Below are 22,533 nucleotides of genomic sequence, written 5' to 3'. Positions count from 1 at the left end.
TGTATAACTAAACATGTTATCATATAAATGTTTAATTTAAATTTTGAATTAACACCGAAATAAATAAATAAAAATAATTAGTGCTTCTAAAATTAACCTCCTCCGATCAATATTTACATTACAATAAATTTTATAGGAATGTAAATTATATAAATTTAGAAATACCTAAGGGAGATATAATGAAAATTACAGTCAATATTCAAAAAATCTTCCATACGTAAATTCGAGACTAAATTAGAACTTTTTCAAATTTTCTAAAATTAAAATAAAGAAAAAACAAATTATAATATATATGAATATCTTCATTATTATATTATCGATGTAAAAACTATATATATATTCTTAAAATATTAGTAAAAGCATAAAACTACATACAATACTTATTTAAAATATTTTAATCCATCAAATTCTATAACAAGAACTTGTATCATGAATAAAAATTTCAAGATTCTTTATTATGAATCATTTCATAGATAATAAAACTATATTGATTAAATTTCTATATAAAATGAAAATATTTATTTATATCAATATATTTAATGCCTGATAGATGTACCAATTCTACTGTAAATTATGTGTTATAGATTGTCTTTTTCTATCTTTACTTCCATTAATTAACTAAGCTCATTTATCACTACAAAACATAACGCCTTTTTTGATGAAAAATCCCTTGAAATTCCATCAAAAAAAGTAATATTTACGGTGGATTTTTGAAGGATTACCGAGGGATGAGTTCCCTCAATAAAATCATCCTCTGAAGAAAAAAAATCGTCCATTAAACATTTTATTGAGGGATTACTGAGAGAATTTCCCTCACTAATTCCTCTAAATTTCCAAGGAAATATTAGTGCTCCATCATTGTGTTGCATGAATTTATTTTCATATGTCTAATTACATTTATAGAATAATTATCTATATTTTTAACAGATAAATTAGCCTTTAAGAATAATAAATATTTTCAATTGTTAATTTTAATTTTCAAAATCATAATATTGAGTTTAATCAAATAAATTTTAAATTAGTTACTAATAATTTTTTATGAGTTTTTATCTAAAATGGTCCATGGTTTACGCGTTTGTCAAATCTATCATATGTTTTTTTTTGTCAGCTATATCCCATGATTTACATTTTGCTTCAAATATATCCCGCCGTTATCTTTTCCATCGACATCTAACGGTTGTGCTAACGTGGTGCTCACGTGGCAAGTGGGGCCCACTATCTCTCCACGTGCCACGTCAGCACGACCATTAAATGTCGACGGAAAAGATAACGTCGGGATAGATTTGATGCAAAAAGTAAACCATGGGATATATCTAACAAAAAAAAACATAGGATAAATTTGACAAAACGGATAAATCATTAGCCATTTGAAGTAAAAACTCCAATTTTTTATGTGCTTCAAGAATCATTCCAAGAAATCACCGACTCTCTGGTTGGCCCAATTACCCGACCAATGGCCTGGAAACTTGATGCAGCAAGCGCGAGTCTAACTTTTATAGTTAATGCAATAAAGAATGGGTTAATACACCTAAACCAGGTTCTTTTGGTTATGGAGGATGGCCACCAATCGTTTTGACGAATTTTGAGTAGAATATCACTATCGTCATCCACTTATTCATTAGCATTCGTTTTTGTCCCTGACATATTTTTGTCACCAATTAGCTCCAAATGTTGGAATTCCGTCTACCATTTATACCATTCCGTTAACCTCCGTGGCGGAAAATTTATGAACAGCATTATCTTTTCCATCACTTTTCTATTACGAAAGGGTATAAATGGTAGACGAAATGTCAACATTTAGGGTTAATTGGTGATAAAAATATATTGTGAACAAAAACAGTTACTAATGAATAAATAGATGGCGACAGTGGGAGCGTACTCACGAATTTTCTACCTCATAAGTGCAGCTACCCTCAAGGACAACAATCATAATTAACGCATGAAGACTTTTGACCTTTTTTTCTTGTCTTTTCAAGGAATTTCTCTTTCCCATACTTGAGGACCGAGTATATTTACTTTTCTTTTAACTCTAGTGGTTATAAGAGCATTATATAAACTCTATTGTGAACAAGGATCAGCATACTTTAATATTTGAATGAAATTACCTTGAGTATTCTTTTATCCTTCTTATCTAAATAATCCAGTTGTTTGGTAGAGAAAATCCTAATTCTTATTGTTCATCTTTGAGCGTGACGAATCAAAATAACTTTCTTGCTTTTAGCGATTTATTTTATCAAGTGAGTCTAGTTGGTGCTACTTTTTACCCTTCTTTCGTATCCATTTCTGATCCAACAGCGCATCATTTGGTATCGGAGCTTAAATATGATTTTGAGAGTGTATCATTCAGTATCAAGGCAATTGTGAAAACCAAGAAAAGACTGACGAAGCCTCAAAGTCGAGTCTTTTCCAACCCGGAGGGATTAATGTGCTACAAGAATCAGCCCAAGGGAATTACTGATTCTGTTTCTGCCTAATTACCCGATCTGTGGCCCGGAAACTCGATGAAACAAGGACAATTCCCATCTCTATACTCCAATGCATTAAAAAGGTGTTAATACACCTAAACCAGCTTATTTTGGCTTCCCGAGGACCACCTATGGTTTGGACGAATTTTCCATTCATAAATGCAGCCATCCTCGAGGACAACAACCACAATTAATGCATGAAGATTTTGTGATTTTCTCTTATCTTTTCAAGGATTTTCTCTTTCGCATGTCTGGGGACTAAGTATATTTGCCTTTCTTTTAACTCCATTGATTGCAAGAGCATTATGTAAAGCTCTATTGTGAACAAGGATTGTCCTACTTGAACATTTGAATGAAATTACTTTGAGCATGAAGACTTTTGTGCTTTTCTCAGATCTTTTCAAGAATTTTCTCTTTCTCATACTTGGGGACTAAGTATATTTACTTTTCTTTAACTCTGATGATTGTAAAAGCATTATATAAGCTTTATTGTGAACAACAATTGGTAGACTTGAATATTTGAATGAAATTATCTCGAGCTTCTCCATCCTTCTTATCTCTTGTTGTTTAGTGGTGAAGATCCCGATTCTTATCGTTCATTCTTAAGCGTGGCGAATCAAAATAACTTTTATTACTCATGGCGATTTATTATATCGAGTGAGTTTAGTTAGTTCTACCTTCCACCATTATTTTTTATCCGTTTCTGATCCGAGAGCATATCAGTTTTACAACTAATTGCCTTATTTGAGCATTCTATATTAAATTAATCATCAATATCTTTATTACATAGATTCGTTCCAAATATTCGCTTCATATATACTAGGGTGCAACTTGCGTGATGCCACGGGTCGAAATTTTTTTAAATTAATTGTTTAGTTTATCATATTAGTTTCGTTAATAACTAATTAAAATATAGCATAAAGTAATAATAAAATTATTTATGTGTAATGATTATGAACTCTTGCTTGATAATTAATATTCCTAGAGCTTCGACACCACAGAAGGTTCATCAACTCTTTTCCAGCTTCAGAAACATAATTAAACATCAAGGAGCAGACCTTGGGCCAATTACTGGCATTGCCGAGACCGTCTTTGATTTAAAAGCTAACATTTCTGAATTTTCAATATTTTTAATTAAAATATCATGATCACAATAAAATATACTAATAGTGGCTTCGTTGTGCACGAACTTTACTTATAGTGTAGAAATTTGAAATTCATCAAAATCATTTCGTAGTCACGACAAAGTCAATGCTTAAGTAATAATTAAGGGTAAATTACAAAAAAAAAACTCAAGTTTTGTAAAATGTCTCAATTTTGTCCTAAATTTTGTTTTGTAACAGAAAAAACTATAAATTTTCTAAATGTCTCAAAAATGACCTCCGTTATAACTTCCATCAATTTTTGCCTACGTGGACTGTTAAAGGGACCCACCATCAGCAGCAAAAATTGACGGAAGTTATAACGGATGTCATTTTTGAGACATTTTAGAAAACTTATGGTTTTTTTTGTTACAAAACAAAATTTAGGACAAAACTGAGACTTTTTACAAAATTTGGGTTTTTTTTTGTAATTTGCCCAATAATTAATCTCAGTCAATAGGCTGACGTAATATTATTTTTTACAGAAAAATTAGGACATTTCTAAGATTACAAATTAAAAAAGAGACGGTTTGAATTGTTGACCACTTGAAATAGGTTCTTTATACTTAAATAAACAATTTAAAAAAAAAGAAAAAAAAAAGAGGAGGGTTGGTCCCGTAGGTGGGAAAAGTTTGCGAAAATTTCTAAAATTTTAAATAGACTGGACCCTACGATACAATATTGTGCATACGTACTCGCTCTCATGTATTGTATATTAATGTAAAAGAACAAAAGGAAAAGCTCATCACAGAATATAAATAAAAATATAAAAAATATTATGGAAAATTTTGAAAACAAAAGGATATTTTAGGTCAAAATTGAAAAACTGAAAATGGAAATAGGTGGCAATATTATAAAGATACGGACCGGTTTTCATTATGTAGAGATTTATATGTTGCTTTATTCTTATAGAAATTCTACATGACTACAATTATGTAATAATAATATTTCATTTATTATGCTATAATAAATTTTTGTGCATATTTAATTTATTTAAATTTAATTCAGGATATATGCTCTAGATATCTTAGATAGGTAGACATTGAGTAGAAAGACTCTATTTTTCTAAAAGAAAAAAATATTGAAATTGCAAATATGTTTAAGCCAAGACAAAAGTTAGAATTATCATATTACATGAAATTGTGAATAGGGACTAATACCAAAATTGGCACCATCCATTGTTTTCTTGTATTAAAAAAGGAGAAATACTTTATTTGTAGAGAAAAAAAGTTAAGACTAACAAAAAAGAAAGAAATAATAGTATAGGGAATGTGAAAATTGGGGAAAAAAAATAAAAATAAAAAAAAGGTGTGGAATACAAAGATTTGAACCCGTAAGCAAGTGGTTCTTAAGAAGGGGAGGTCAATCATGATACACCAACAAAACAGCTGAGCATTTCTGTTTCAAGTGGGTAGAGAGACAAATGAGAGAGAGGGGAGAGTGAACAGAGAGACAGATGACAGAGAGAGGAAAGAGAGTGGGCATAGAGAGAGACTCTAGAGAGAGAGAGAGTTTAGAGAGATTTTTTATTTTAAATATATTATTTTGCATTTTTATTTTTATTTTTTGTGTTTTATTATTTTTATGTATTTTTATTTGAAATTTTCAGATTTTCTATCTTCATCAATGATATGACGCGTTATGATTGGTTTCACGTTATAAAAATGACGCATAGTATCTGTCACGTCAACAATAGATGACGACGTGAAGGGAAAGATGACGGAATGCATTACATTAAAATAATTTTGAACATTTATGTACTAAATTGTAGCAAAAAATTCTTTTTATACCCATAGTGTTGTTACATTTAGCAAACTTTTTGTACCACCAAAGTAATTGACCCAATTTTACAATATAGATAATACTTTAGTTTTTCTTAAGATATCATTATGACGTTGGATCATTTAAAATATTTTTCCGTACACGACTTCTACGTTGAGACTATTTTTTTGGAAAATTTTTCAATGACTTGCCTTGTCATGTGGAGTGATGAAGCACAATGCAATTGTAATAACATATAAATGTGCTTATAAATACATGCACTGCGCCTAAATTCGTATAATAACAAATTTTATTGATTTTTCTTATCATGTTACATTAATATAGGGACCACATATAATTTCTCTCGCATTTCTTTTTTATTTTATTTTTTTGAACGAATCTTTTTTTAATAATTTTTGGGTGTATAATGACTTTCCATAACTATGTAATGAATTGGAATTAAGTGAGGATTCAGTTTCTTGCCTTGTGAGGATATGTGTATTACAAATATGATGCATGCACATATATTTATATTTATTCATGAATTCCAATTTTAGCAAATTCATAAAATATATGTTTCAAGCAAAATTCCAGTATATATATGTGTGTGTGTGTGTGTGTGATTTTCTGTTCTCTTCCTACCCTTCAAAGCGATACAATCAAAAGCTCTGTATCATTTAAAGACAGGGGAAAGGGAAAATATGGAAGCTGTTAATCTGAAGGTCATGGTCCTGGTTGGGATAATGATTCTTGTAGTATCTTGGCCAACATCGACCAATGCACAGGCACATCCCTCTCTTGACAAAGGACAGTTGTGCAAGATGTATTGTAATTTTCGATGCGTCGGTTTTATTGAGCACCCATTAGACTGTATGATCGAGTGTATGGCGAGCTGCATGCGCAGCTCAACTGCAGTCGACCATTGCAATATTGGTTGTTTTATGGCTTCATGCCTTGATGCCAGTTCCGGTAATGGATTTAAATTTTAACTGTAACTTGTCAGTGGTGCGGACAAATTTTCGTTGCATGCACACCTACTTACATTTATTAAGAGACTCATTTACTTTTCTCTTCTTTTGTTGTAGGCTGTGGAGATTCATGCTTGGATGGTTGCAAAACGGCTTATGTCCAGAAATAAAATGCTTGCAATATTATATATATGTATCAAATGCTGTATGCCTATATATCTCCCTCAGAAGACAGAGGCATTCTGAAATAATTGGGTACTTTGTTGCATCTTGAAATACATTCTGTTGTTCTTTCACCCAAAAAGTAAAATATAAAAATTGTTGTGTTGGAAATCATGCTTGCGTTACCTATACTTTTCGGTGTACACAATAATATGCGAACGCCTATTTGAGTCCTGATTAATCCAGTACAAGTCGGTTGGCACACTAAAAAGTGAAATTCTTCCAGCATAGATTACTTCCATTCATAAGGCTCAAACACGGAATCTTATTTAAGAAAAACAAATATCGAACAATTTGAACTAACCTTTTTACGCTTTTTAAAGAAGATGATAATGGCCTATCCTCCCGAGTTCTCATGTAAATTGTAAATAGTCAAAGCAGATACTACTCATAAGATTTCAAACGAAAATCAAAGTTCCTTTTTTTTTTTTAATCGATAGCACAAATAATAAAGATTTTTCAAAATGCACGAAGAGGTGATTAGGACTGATTGTAAGATACCTTTAAACCGGTATAGCCCGATTAAGTAGGGGAAAGTTACCATGTGCCGTGAATTTGGATGACTCCAAGTATTCTGCATGAACTGAACGAATCCATGATCCCTTGCAAGTTTGTACTTCATACTTTATAGGGCGGTTGATTGAAAAACAACAACCCTGGTCGTTTTCACTTTTAGCCCTTAGATTTTACCCAGATAAAATCTCGACCTTAAACGTATCTATATTTGTGTAACACAAAGATTCCCTACTTGTTAGGACCAGGAAATTCGAATTCAAACCACGAGTAACTCACGTGTGTTTTGTCGATGAAGAGACTTGATTCACAGCCCACGTTTAGTCTCAAACACTTGCACAAGGGGAGATTGGGGATGATGACCGATTTCTCTCTTCGACGCTCAAGTTAGTGTGAGCTGTGAATATGGGAAAAAATATTGAATTATTGATCAACCCTAAAAACATGTAAAGTGCATGTATTTATAGAGGTTTTAGAGATAGATTATATCACCACAATGACAAGATATTCGGTATATTTCCGTATTCCATACCTCGATATATTATGAAACATATCCCGTAGTTATAAAAAATTCTCCATTATAACTCATATTAATAGGCCCTCGCGAGTGGACCTCGTTAGGAGGGCTGGATATGTCTCGCGAATGACCGGGTTGAGCCTCGTTGGGCCTCCCTCGGGTCGCTAGGCCTTTCGGGCCGCATCGGGTCGGAGCCCGAAATCATGTCCCTAACACTACTCATACTTTTTCTTTTCATAATGAATAAAATGCAGTTTGCCCCCTAATCTTTGAGTCAAGTGGCAAAGTGCCCCATGATTTTTGAAAAGTTGCACTATACCACCTAACTTATTTAAAAAGAAGCAAAGTGCACCTCGGGCTACTTTTCCGATGACTTTTCCAGTTAAATATTAATTTAATAATTTCATATTTCAAGAAATAATTTCAAAAACTAAAAAAATGAAAATTAAAAAAGAAACAGAGAACAAGTTGAAAGAGGGAAGGGAGAGATGTCAGGAGGAGCATGAGTGGAGAAGTAAACAATAAAGAAAGCAAATCACACTCCTTTTCTCTCATTTTTTCTTTTTCAAGCCTTGAGAGCCAATCTTAATGTCCACATAATTGAAGAAGCAGCAGAAAATGTAAAGTGAAGAGAAACCTACACTAAAAATTTGCACATGAAAGATCTAGGCATTCACTAGTTTGATTGCAGGGTTCTGCTTATTATAGTGACTAGTAGTCAGATTCTCCATTCCCATTTGCCTATATATATATATATATATATATATATATTATTGGCTAGGTTTTGAATTTAAAGGTCAATTTGACCCTAGAAGAGAATGGATAGAAACATGTTCTTGGTTCCAGTGACATGGCAGGGTGTTGTTGATTCATCTAAATGGGACAAGAAATGGGTATCTCTCATTGTTCTTTCATCCTCAAGGCTCTTAAGGCTTGAGAAGATCTAGAGAAGACTTGCACAGCTGATAAAAGACTCGGACATGGCCCAAGCAATCGAGGTCCCCGAATCTCTCTCATGCCTTCCTCACGCCCGACCACCTTTTCTTGTTCTATGTTCATTTTTTTCCAAAAATTTCTTTTTTGTAGTTTTTGAAAGTATTTCTTGACATATGATATTAATAAATTAAAATTTGGCCGGAAAAGTCACTCGGGGTACATTTTGCTTCTTTTTAAATAAGTCGGGTGATATAGTGCAATTTTTTAAAGGTCATGATGCACTTTTCCACTAGACCCAGAGGTTGGGAGGCAAACTGCATTTTACTTTTTCATAATTTCCACTGGATTGTTTCGATAATACTCAACCCAACTGAAATGAGTCCAACCTGGCTTGAAATTAAATCGGAGAGAACCGACCTACCCCATTTCAGCCATCGAGGCCCCTCGCAACCGTTGCTCTCCCTCGCGTTCGTCGATCTACCTCCAGCTCCTCTGTTGTATAGTAATTGTATATAATAATAATAATAAAAAATAATAATAAAAAAAAGGAAAATCAACAAAAGAATTTCTACATAAGTCTTCAAAGAATTCATCAAAGAGACAAACGGCAGTGTTGACCATTGACTATTATTAAAATTATTAATAATAATGCAACGAGATTGTACGGACCCAAATTTCATCTCGTCGAGACTCGCATGTGTACGCACGATCTCACCACTTTGGAGAATCCACTTTCCCGGGGGACACAAACGTCCAGACCTAAGTCATCCTCCGTTTGGATACTACTCAGGTTGAAACGGTGACTCGAGACTAGACCTCATACCGCGATCGGGTTGGACACTGTGTTGATCGTGCCCTAATGATTCGAGCTCAAACAGTAAGAAAACATATAATAACTTATAAGAAACCAATAAAAATAGAGAAAATAGACAATATGTGAATTAGCTGCCACGTTTACATAATTATCAGTTTATTCATCCGAGGTTGCTTGACATACATGTTTCCATCATAAACAAACCAAAACAGAAATGACATACACTTATGAAAATTAGTCGCGGACCACCCCGAAGGGTATGTAGCATTAGATTTTGCTCAGACAGGACTCAATGGACATGATGTATGTCGTCAAACCCTTCATTTTTAAGTTGATCTGTTTTATGACACTGGCAGGTTAATAGGTTATGAACGGAATGTGTTTTGCCAGAATCCTGAAACATAGGGTTTTGTTCCATCTGTTTTCCGATGTTTGATTATGTCAAACGCTCTTGGGTTAGGCCGAGAACCCTCTAGAATTGTCTCAAGTCCGAACAAACTCCTCAACTCCAATCTCCGTCTTCTCTCACCACGAGTGCGTTAATGTAAAAGTCCTAACTTCTCTAGGGGTCAAGAATGTTATACCTATGCCCGAGGCGTCAGTAAAGTGGCTCAGAACGAGGAGAGGGCATGGGGGCTGCGAGTGATAGAGAGCCGAGGAGGGTACTCAGATAGAGGAGGAAGCCACAGATTTGCTCGGATCTTCAGGACCAAAAGACCTATAAGAGAAGAGATATAGAAGAAGGAGAGGAGTTACAGGTGTGGGCACGACTAGCCATAGTCGTGGGGGTTAGAAACTCGCCAGGAACAGGAAAAGCACAAAGAAACAACGATTGCACAGTGCTGGTTTTGTGTGTTGGGGGCTTCAAATGACGAAAATAATGTCACCAATGGAGTCGAAAAGTCGACTAAGTGTGGGATATAAAGATTGTTTTGAGTACAGGTCGGGTCGGGGAGCGGTCACCGAAAAACCGAGGTGGTTTTCCAACAAAATGAAGTAGTTTTGGCCTAGGGAGGGGAGATGGCTGAAATCTTTGAGAGAGAGAGAGAGAGAGAGAGTTGAGTGGAAGGTTGAATTATTAGATAAAGAAGTTGATAGTTGATTATGGAGTGGAAGATGGAAGAAGATGATGAATAGTTGGTTTGAATGGAAGAGTGGATGGGAGAAGTTGAGTAAGGGAGAAGATGAATATGAGGATGGAGTTGATAGGAAGTGAGATGTTGGAAGAAGATTGGAAGAAGAGGGATTGTGTATGGATAGGAAGTGAGGTACAAATGGATGTGGATGGGAAGAGCCAAAGAGGGGAAGTGTATGTATTGGTGCATGTATAGGTGGGGAGATTTGAAATAAAGTGGATGGAAGAAGTGTGTCCCATTGGGTAGAAGAGAGGAATCAGGAAGTTCGGGTCCCGATCGAGCGCGTTTTCATAATAAGTAGAACAACCCCTCTACATATTATCAATCGTGGCGAGGAGAGGAACATTTAGAGCCCAATATCAAGGGTCTCCGTAATCGTCAATAAACCAGTGGCTCGGAAGCTTAGGAGACGTTTCGATCCGTTTAGATGATCCGAGAGATATTAATCATTTTTGTCAACTTCCTGCGTGTCAGCATTTGGTTTCAGTCGTTTTGATATGCTTTGTTGTCAGGGCAGAACAATTGACTTCGCGACCCCGGATACAAATATCGATTAGAAGACGACCAGGGAACCTGTAGTTAGGCTTCTCTGACCGTTTCCTGAGTGTCTCGAGGTGTCTGGAAAGCACTGTGTTATCCTTTTATTGAAATCCGATCCCAAATTTTTCGGGCGGCGTTTAGGACCATTCCGAAGCTACACGAAAAGCCTAAATGATTTATGTAGTTCGATCTGATATGTGCTCCCTGGTCTTTGGGGTCAATGGGACCGGTCGAGCATAACCTCGATTATTAATATTTCGCCTAATGAACCAGCGACTCAAGAACCCCACTGGAAGGACCCCTTTTTCCACTCGAGAATCACTTATGAGGTGAAAATGATTTCCGGGGAGTAGTCTGAAGAGTGCTCCGTGATCCTGAGAACCCCTAAGTCTGGCCAATCCTAACCTCGGGTGTTAACGATTCACCTGACGAGTCATCGGCTCGGGAACGTTATTGAAAATGCCCATTTTTCCACTACTCGTAAGATGAAGGTAATTTCCGGAGATAGTTTGAAGAGTACTCCATGATCCTAAGAACCCCTAGATCTGGCTGAGCCTAACCTCAGTTGTTAACGATTTTCCTGACGAGTCGTCGGCTTGGGAACAGTGTTAGAAGGACCCTTTTTTCCACTCGAAAGTCACTCGTGAGGTGAAGGTGATTTTCGTAGATCAATCTGAAGAGTACTTTATGGTCTTGAGAACCCCTGGGACCAGACGGGCCTGACCTCAGGCGCTCACGATTCGCCTGCTGAGTCGATGACTCGGGAGCCTTGTTGGAAACCGTCTGTGAATATTCATGAGTGCTCCGGCTCAAGCAGATAATTTGCGAAATGTACTCGGAAGTGTTCTTCATCAATTTGGCACTATGAGAGATTTTTAGAGTCCATATTGGATATCTTCTGATAGCTCAGTGAATCGGCAATGAATAATGCTGCTGAAAGCCGTCTGCTAGCCCGATATCACACGTCGTTCAGACTTTCCGATTGTTCTCTGGGATCTGGTGGGAATTCCTGAGACTTTCTACATGGTTGTGCTCTGGTGTCATCTGGTTAGTCCTGTTAACCCGGCTATGAATAGTAATCTGGAGTCTGCCAGGCCATTTTCTATTAGGGTTCTAGGGAGTCGTAGTTGAGAGTGCAGTTGATGGCCTCCCAAAGAGCTGGTGGACCAAAACAGGATGCTGACAGATAGTACAACCGGCATTTCATACATATATCTAATATATAATACTATTAATAAAGGAAAAGTTGAAAGTTGTAACCGTTATTCAAATGTCCTAATATCACCTACAAAAATTTGCAAAAAAAAAACAACATTCAGCAAAATTTGCAGAAATACCCCTCTGTCTCCCCACGATTCTCCCATTCTTTGGTTGGTTACCTGATTATCTGAAAATCAGGTTCTATGATCCACAGACCCACGTTCTCACACTTCAGTTTTCATTCCTCCGTCTCCCCATTACATCTTCTTCCGTTCCTCCCAATTTTCCCAAATGGTTTCTCCAAATTCCATCCCCAACTAGACCGACGCTCACTCCAATCATTCAACGCATCTTCAACGGGAAGAAATCATCCTCTTCCTCCCTTTGCTCACCAAACTCTAGAGTGGTATGACGTGGCTATTTCCTGCTCTGCCAGACAGACCACAATGACGACTTGCACCTCCTCTAAATTCTCTTACCGTCTATGCCCTTCGGTCACGCAAGCTGCTGCTACGCTTCAATTTCCCCCAAACTCTCTACGCTTCCAGTGATGGTCAGGTTCATTCTTCAACCATAATCTGATCTTGAGTTAGGAAAAGCAGTTGCAATTGGATTCCTATGAACGTGGGTTCTCTCAAGTTTGTTCATAGGCCCGAGAAAACGATTTGGACTGTTAAACCGATATTTAAGTTTTGTCCGAAGCACGAAACCAATCGCGCATGCGTGAGGGCTAGTATATATAATTAGGATTAAATGGGACTAAATTATTAATAAATGCATAAAATTTATAAGTTTATAAATAAAAATACTTAAAAATTTAATATATAATCAGGATTGAATTGGACTAAATCAATAATAAATGAATAAAAATTAAGAGTTTATAAATAGAAATACTTTTGTTTGGTTTGTAAAACAAATTTTAACTTTAATTTTAACTCTACTATACTTAACTTTACTTATCTTTAATTCAACAACACAATCATTACTTTCTTTCAACTAATCATTACTTTCTCTCAACTATTCATTACTTTTTCTAAAATTTAATAACCCAATCTTTACTTTCTCATAACTATTTATTACTTTTTCACATTTTTTCTTATAATTCAACAATTTAATTATTACAAACCAATTAAAGTCAAAATCAACCAATTAAAATTAAAATCCAACTCCAAAATCAAACGCAACATTTATAATTTTAATGTATATGCATAAATATGTTTAAACGTTAAATATTTTAATTTAAATATATCCTCTTAACTTAAGATAATTACAAAAATTATTCTCAAACTTGGCATACTAATTTTGAATTGGAGAAATATATTTTTAAAAGATTACATGATTGCGCCTTCCCTAATATATGATACTAATATATGAATTAAACACAACTCCTTAAGATATTTGGATAAAATTATTAGATATTATATACTGTAAAAAAGATTTAATTCTTTATTAAAATTTTGAAATTAACTTAAAATAATTTTAAGTTTGGATAAATAAATACAATTATATTTATAGTAAAATTACACACGGGTTTAAAAAGGCAAAATAACATGAGGCATCTTGAACTTTTACGTTTTCATTAATTCTATCCCAAGGAAAAAAAATTGCAACATTCTGAACTCTCTTTTTCCTATTAAATTTATATACTGTAATCCTTCCCGTCAATAGTTGACGTAAATACTGATGTGTCACCGTTAAGAGTAATGGTGAAATACTTCATCCAATAAACTATGACACATGTTCCCCTTAGACCCAAAAGCTATTTAAAAAGGCCCATACATTTTTATATTTATAAATTTGACCCCAAAAACTCTTTCTCTTCTTCTTCCTCCTCCATCCCCTCTCTCTACCTTTATTTCAACTTTCACCGTTCCGGCACATACGAAAAAGATCAGCGCCTACCCTGCCACCCTCATCAACTGCCATGCCTATCTCTTGCCTCTTCCTCATCCTCACGCTACCATCAACTTGCTCTCTCTCTCTCTCTCTCTCCCCATCTCTTTCTCTCTCATTCTCAACCAAAGTAGCAATAGACACCGCAGAGTGGCACAACATCTCTGAGACGAGCTATAGGGCATGAGCGACACAAACCAACAGCAACATCGACTCAAGAAGCTCGAAGGGAAAAGTATATTAGCAGCGGGAAGCTCAAAGGAGCTTGGAGGAACGACAGTAGCTCAGTGATGGCAACACGAATGCAGAGAACAAAAGGAGAACCCGCAACTATTGCGCTCCGGGAGCTCGAGGAGAAGCATGAGCCACAACTACAGCTCAAGAAGCGTACCCAAGAAGGATGGACAGCGGCGGTAAAATCTCATAGAGCTCTAAGGAAGGCAACGAAGCAACTTAAGGTGCTCGTAGGAGGCTCGATAAGCAAAAGGAACAGCGTAGGAAGAAGCAATAGCCGAGGGAAGAGGAAGGACGTGGCAGAGGTGGAGGCGATAGGTGGTTCAAGAAGGGGCCATGGAAGCGGAAGAGGGGCAAGGTGGTGATGGAAAGCAAGAGAGGGAAGCGGCTGAGGATGATGATGTAGAAGGCTGTGGAGAAGATATGGAGGGCTGTGGTAACAGAGAAGATGAAGATGGCGGTGATGGAATAGGGCAACGAGTAGGAGGTAGAGGTGGCAATATGGTGGAGGTAAAGGGTAGAGGAGGAAGTCAATGGTGATAGTGTGGCTTTGGGAGGTCTCTCGGTATGTGTCCTGCTGAGGGAACCAAGAGAGAGAGGGAGGAGGAGGAGGACGAGAAGAAGAAGAAGATGAAGATGATGAAGGAGAAGATGAATCAAAGAAGAAGGGGAATAAGTCCTTGATGGTGATGGTTGGCAGGAGATGAGGTAGCAGAGGATGAGCATGGCAGAACAAGAGGAGAGGAGGAAAGAAGGAGAGGAAGGGAGATGATGGGATGGTACCGTGAGGAAGGGGTGGCGAGTCATAGAGTTAGAGAGAGGGGGGGTGGAGGAGAAAGAAGAAGAGATTGAGTTTTGGGGTCAAATTGGTATTTGCTAGCAACAACATAGTGGAGGCTTTATAAATATAAAAATGTATGGTTCTTTTTAAATAGCTAGTGGGTCTAAGGGGGGACATGTGTCAGCGTTTTATTATATGAAGAATTGCGTCGTTACCCTTAATGGTGCCACGTCAACATTTTCGTCTACTATGGACAGGAAGGGCAACGACATGATAGATTCGATAGGGAAAAGAGAGTTCAAGATGTGCCGAAAAACTTGTTTTTCTTTGGGATAAAATTAATGAAAAAAGTAAAAGTTCAGGATACCTCATGTTATTTTTCCTTAAGAAAACTAGTGTGTATATATGAATGAATTATCTTCACAATAGACTATGAAAAACACTCTCAATTCTTTCCTTAGATCATTCTATTATTCTATTACACTTTCTTTTCTAGTTGGGTTCTAGTGAGGGAGCTTTGTGCTTATAGCCACAGCTTCTCCTCGTGGGCATTGTATCACAGGTTTGAATAATTCCATTGAAGCCGCTGTAATATTGTGGGAAATTACCTATCCTTAAGATGGTTTCCCGTAAATGCATTGCCCACTAATCGTTTTCAATAATTTGTGTTTTCGTTCAAATTATAAATTTTATTTTAATGTGCTATATTTATTAAATTTGTTATACTTGAAATCTTATAATATTAAAATTACTTTGTAGGGAAATTTTTCAGTCACGTGACTGGACCTCTAGTATCATTTTGTCTTTTCTGAGTGTGTCGTATACCAATTCAGAATTTAGGCTTGAGAAGCCGTCATCCATGCTGCATTAACATCTTACCTCAATTTCTTTTGTCACTACTACACAATTCAATCAATTTATCTACTCAATTTCTAACTGATTAAGTTAATGTTAAAGGATATTTGCAAATCTAGCCTCTCCTATAAATTTTTTTTTTTCCTTATTTCTCCAATTGTTGAAGAAAATAGGTTTCAACAAATACTTAGAGCCTGTGGTATAACACAGATTCAAGATAGGGTTAGGATTCATTATGTTATAAGATAGGGTTTGAATCCAAAATTCGAGAATGGATTTTTATACAGGATAGGGTCTAGATCTTGTAAAAATGATAAGGTATCCGAACTCGCTCGCCCCTAATTGATATAACAGACAGATTTATCGAGAGAAGGAGAAAAAATACGTGATGCAACAGGAACAAGTAAACTGGTCATTTGGCTCTTTCTAGAAAACAGTGATGGCCGAGTCACTAAAAAAAATTCTACAATTCAACAAACTGCTGAACCATACGTGAATTTTTTTAGAGCCTTTAGATCAACATGAGGTCCGTAAATCGACAGCCTTGAGTTGAGAGGTTCATCGATTGGTCAGTTCATGGGCCGGACAATGTTTCGTGTCTCTATGGCGTGTATAAATGGGAGCCCTAGCCAGCCCTTGAGGGCCAAGAGGGTTGTGACTTATCGAGCCTAGCTATAAGGGCGGGGCAAGGCTCGTCGCACTCATTCTATGTACACTCATCCAGGTGTTGGTTTGTGCCGTTCACCAACCTGTTCCGAGAATGGGAACCTCTTCTAGCGATGCCGGCGAATCATTTCTCTTAGGGCCCATAATGTGTTTCCATTGGGTCTTTCCTTGAAATGGGATCAGGCCCAATTACTGAGCTTTTAAATTATTTTGGGCCTGGGCCTAGCCAATTTGTTGGATCCAGTTTGTATCGACCCTATCATTATATATGTCGTTTCAAATTTCTTTTCCACCTCAAATCATCTTAGAGGTTCAAAAATTCTCATAACCTATGGAGGTTGGCCATGACCTTATTACTTACGAGCTCGTCACAGGGCATGGTATATGCATACCGGTTTAATTACATTATAATATTTGTTACATTAAACTTGAAATTTCCTAAACTAACAAAATAAAGTACAATGACATTGAGAATCTCAACAAATAATCAAATTAATGATGGAAAACAATATTAGAAGTAATAGAAAGTTTCTCTTAAGATCGAAGAATAGTAAGACATAAAAAGTAATGGTTTATGATGTTAATGAGATGAAGAAGATCGACAAAAAATTTTCACAGAAGCATAAATTTGGGAAAGAAACTGATATATTCTATAGGTTTTTGCTTTTCTGTATTTTGATGAGAAAGGTAATGAGACGCTTCAGCATAAGAAAAGGCAATGGGACCAATCGTTTCTTTTTTTCTTTATGAATATTATAATATATTTTATTTTTTAAGTTTATATCACTTAATAAAACAAAATATGGCTTAAATATCTTTCTTTTTTTTATTTGATAAAAATTAAGCAAAATACAATATAATGAAATAAAATAATTAAAATCACATAAAATAAAAGAATTTGCAAGAGTATGAAAAACTTTTGTAGACTCTCTCATAAGACTAAAAAAGAGGCAAATTTATATTATTTTTCAATTACAATGGAGGCTCATGGACCTATCTTAATGAAATATAAATCATAATATTTAATAAAATGGCATAGATAGTCCCACCACGAGTATCAGACCTGCAATCTCTTGGTTGACTGGCGAGAACGTGTGCTACTGCTTTACACCCTCTTTGATGAGAAAATTTATATTAATAAAGATGCAAATTTATATTATTTTGATGAGAAAGGTAATGAGAGGCTTGAGCACCAAAACAAGTAAATGGGACCAATAGTTTCTTTCTTATGAATTAACAATATATTTTATATTTTAACTTTTAAATCGCTTAATAAAACAAAATATGGCTTGAATATCTTTCCTTTTTATTTGATAAACATTACGTAAAATATATAATAAAATAATTAAAATAACATAAAATTAAAAAGAATTTGTAAGAGTATGAAAAACTTTTGTAGACTCTCTAAAGACTAAAAAGATGCAATTTTTTAGTATTTAGATTTAGATAGATTAATTTTAAATCACTTCTTAAAAAGATTGTGTTTCTTTTTCTTGTTCATACTCTCCCTCACAATGCTCTAAAAAAAATGGAAGTTTATAGTATTTAGATAGAATTAAGATTTTGATTTATATAGATAAGCCCCACTGCCATGCAGTACAATATCAAAGACACTTAATAAAAGTTAAAAGTATTGTATCCACAAAAAAAATAAAAGTTAAAAGTACAGTTATCTTTGCCCATTGGGAAAAAAAGAATTGCAGTTATATTTCGAATTTGGGAAATTCTATTATCACCATCCTGAAAAATCTTCTTTAATTGGATGATCAAGGCAGGGGTTGAGGAAGGTGACTCTAAATATTGATATAAGGAAAGTTATACAATATTCGTCAGTTATATATTTTGAATTTACTTATACTCGCCCATAAATTGAATTCAGCGTCTTCTTATTGGCTACTCCAATCACCTTGCCCCGCTCGATCAAGTCCTGATTCCGTCTAATCATCATAATTATACTGGTTATAATTTTAATATGGCAAAGACTATTGCCAGTAGTAGGAAGATTTTTAATATATAAAATGATCCTCCTAAAAGATACACTTAATAATCCTCATAGTACCGAGATCGCATAACAAAATGCTTTTAATTGTTTATAATTGTAGTTACAACCAATGTCAGTTTGAGTAATTAGAAGGATTATCCTAGGAAAATTGGGCAGAACTTCCTTTTATGCAAAATAATTTAGAATGATATATATAATCATTCTCGTTACCTTTTAAAATTAAAATTGGAACTTTCAGAAACGTCAAATGAAACTAATTAATGCGGTAGCTAGCTAGGGGGGTGGACCAACTAAAATGTTGCACTACTCCACTAGCCACCTGATGAGCAAGACTTCGAAGACATTGTGAGCAAATCAGGAACTTCAATGATGTCAAACCGAGTGAACAACTTTCAAAAGGTAGGGAATAATTAAATTAAATTGATTATACTATAATTACATATGTAGTAATTTCAACTACCTGATCCCAAGGGATTTGGCTAATTAATTGTTAATTAAATGGCACGATGAAATTTCATTTTTCGGTTACAAATGAGACCCATAGGCCTAGTACAATGAAAGAGAAATACGAATAACTAATAAATGCGCATGGATAGTTTCATTGGGTATCGGACCTGTAACCTCTTGGTTGTTAAAAGAAAACGTGCGTCACTGCGCTACACCTTTTTATGATTATTTCATTTACAAGTCCGATATGTGATGTCACCAATCAATTGAAGGCTATTAATTTGCGTGTAATTGTGCTTAGACCTGGTATTAGTACTGCACATAAATTATAAATATAACCATCCCCAATGTTGTGGACATCTTATCTCGTCGGGTAGTATGAGGATACTCTGAAACTACATGTTATATGCAACTATGACATGAGGGGTTATTACACCAAATATTTCATAGTATCATTCGTTTCTCAAGTCTATCTCACGGTTTAAAAATTATCCAGAAAGGCTTATGATTTACATATAGTTCCAAATCTATCATGGTGTTAATTTCTCCGTCAACATTTAACGGTGTTGCTGACGTAGAATGTAAGTGAGCCCATTATTGCCACTATGGCCCTTTGCTCGAGATAAATTTGAGAAAAATATTAAAATCATAGGATAGATTTGAGAAAAAAAAATTAAAATCATGAAATAGTTTTAGAGCCCACTTACGTTTTATTAACGGACAAATTGATGACGTGATAGATTTGAAAAAAAAATGTAAGTCATAGGATTTTTTGAGTAATTTTTAAAGTATGAGATATATTTGAGAAAATGGTAAAATCATACTATTTATGGCGTAAAAATCCCATTACATAATAAGAAACTATTTTTGGTTAAGTGAATGTGCGCTACTCCGCTACACCCTCTTTTGATAATTTCATTTAAAAGTCCAACTAATCAATTGAAGGGTATTAATTTGCGTTTAATTGTACTTAGACCCGGTATTAGTAGTGCACATAAATTATAAATATAACCATCCCAACATTGTGGAGATCTTATCTCGCCGGGTAGTATGAGGATACTCTAAAGCCACATGTTGTATGCAACTATTACATAACACCAAACTATTTTTGGTTAGGTGTACTACAAGTCCGGAGTATTCCTAAAATTGAACTTTCTTCATGGAACACAGTGGGCAGTGTGGACAATAATCCGCTTTTAACTTGCCTGAAACTACGGATTAGTCGAGTCATCCATGTGAGCTGCCTCGAACACCATTAGATAACTGACTAAAGTGTATATGAAACATCTGATATTTAAGATTTATATTCTCAGCGTCTGCATTTCATGGGATGTCCACAAGGACGAAGATTCAGATCCCACAAGAAGTCCTCCGTGATTGCTCCGTGATTACCTCAAAAAGCCAAAGCCTAAGGATCATATCTCAGGATTAAAAATTATATGGAAAGTAGGCCACCCAATCTCCCCCACTCAATCTACTCCATTCAGCACTTCCCATGCAAGTCGTGGACCAGCTAGTTAACACAATAAGATTAATTACCTTTCAACTAAAACAATTAGTTTTTTTATTGATCTCAAGGTTTTAGTGAAATTAGCAAGGTGTGCTATCAGCGAATAGACTTTATCTGTAATGAAAAGATTCCAAATTTACTAGAGTATATAGGGTTCAGGACTAAACTGATGCCCAAATGAGAAATTATCTTAACCAATAAATTAGAAATATAAGGCATTTCAAAAAGAGACAAAGAAAGAAAAATGCTTTTCAAAACCCAGCTTGTAGGTTGGCCGGAAGGCGAAGTGGGCCCCGATAATTACTCCTTCCATTTTGAAGGGTGTAGGTACTCTAATTATTGGCAGAGCCTTGAACAATCAAACCTGACCCAATTTTAGTTGTGGTCTATTTTTCGCTATACATACATTTTCACAAATAAATTGTGTAGGACTTATTATTGCATATGTTTCTTTGTAATATTTATCAGAATTATTATTACGAAAATATATCAAATTAAACTGTTTGAATTCAATACGACATTACAACATGGATTGTGATTATATGTTCTCTCATTATCACCGATTAAATAATATTAAAATATTTAAAAAGATTTGTTGTAAATTTTCAAAAAGAAAAAGGCTCTTTTTGAACGGAATATGTCATTCTCATGTAAGTTGTTCATGACGATAACTCCAAATAAAATAATGAAATAAATAAGCTCGGACAATTCCTTACCTTAAGGGTAGATTCCCATGAGGACAATTTGACCTCTGAAAGATTAAAGATTAACTAGTTATATAACTCGTGTGTTGCGCAGACGTTTATTTATAGTGTTGATATTACTAATTTTATGATACAAAATGCTAGAACTGAATTAAAAAATTAGGAGTAGTTACATCAATTTGTATCTCTAAATAATTTTAAAAAAATTCCTTGGGAACATAAAACAAAAATTTTAATATATTATGGAAATTTGGAATATATAAGAAAAAATGTCCAAATTTATATTAATAGAGAAACTCGAAAAGACGACTCACCAGGGACTGAGGGCACAAAAGGAAGAATTTTGTGATTATGGAAAGCCATTGTTGAATGAATGAATGAGGGTAAACAAAATTTATATATATATATAAGAAAAATAGCCTGAAAAATCAATTACTTTCATGAAATTGCTCGATCTACTAAATTTTTAAATTTTGGCTTAAAAAATCACAACGTCTACCTCTGTTTCCCTTATCTACTAATTCGTTAGTTGGGTCATCAAAATTGTTGACATGCAGTTAACGGTGCTGATGTGGCAAACGGTTGCCTACGTGGATGGCATGCCATAAACGTTTTAACCTAAGAAATCACATAGTTTGTTCTTTCCCTCATCTACCAAAATATCAATAAAATTTCCGTCATCTACCAAAATATCGGTATCTCTAAAAAATCACATAGTCTGCTTATAATCCCTCATTTACCAAAATATGGCTTCTTTCAAAAATTACATCTACTAAAATATGACTTCTTTGAATGATTATAAGTTAAATTAGGAATTTATATATATGTATGTTGATTTGAATGTTAAAAGAATTTTTAACAGAAAAGAAGTATTAGAACAGTTATGAGTTTGTCGTTTGCAAATTAAAAGAATATCCATATCCATTATCACATTACGTAATATAGGAACTTCGACATATTATATTGTAAAAACAATAACCATGTCAAAATAACTATTCTAACAGAAACTTGTGCCCACCAGCATTTATAAAATTTTAGTATGGTTATTTAGCAAAAGAAATTACTTTCTTTGACCTCCTCGAACAAAAGAAATTACTTTTTTTTTGTTTGACAAAAAGAAATAACTAAAGGAAACAATACATTCCTTTTCATATAAATAGCACATATACGTAATAAATAATTACAAAAAAAATGAGAGACGATATATTATATCGAGGAAATTACACT

The 22,533-nt window shown here is 34.8% G+C and overlaps 1 long non-coding RNA gene across 1 annotated transcript; it reads right to left on the bottom strand.

Annotated features, from left to right (window-relative positions):
• Positions 1-6,491: 6,491 nt before the first annotated feature.
• LOC116195206 lies at positions 6,492-10,705 on the bottom strand. Its single transcript, XR_004154597.1, has 4 exons — positions 9,923-10,705; positions 9,194-9,380; positions 8,946-9,016; positions 6,492-7,468 (listed from the first exon to the last, which is right to left on the bottom strand). It is a non-coding gene; the product is annotated as an uncharacterized LOC116195206 (long non-coding RNA).
• Between the last annotated feature and the right edge of the window lie 11,828 nt (positions 10,706-22,533).

Source organism: Punica granatum, chromosome 2 (genome assembly GCF_007655135.1).
Source record: "Punica granatum isolate Tunisia-2019 chromosome 2, ASM765513v2, whole genome shotgun sequence".
NCBI lineage: Eukaryota > Viridiplantae > Streptophyta > Magnoliopsida > Myrtales > Lythraceae > Punica > Punica granatum.
The sequence above is the reverse complement of the archived record's forward strand: the minus strand, read 5'-3'. Positions and strand labels throughout refer to the sequence as shown.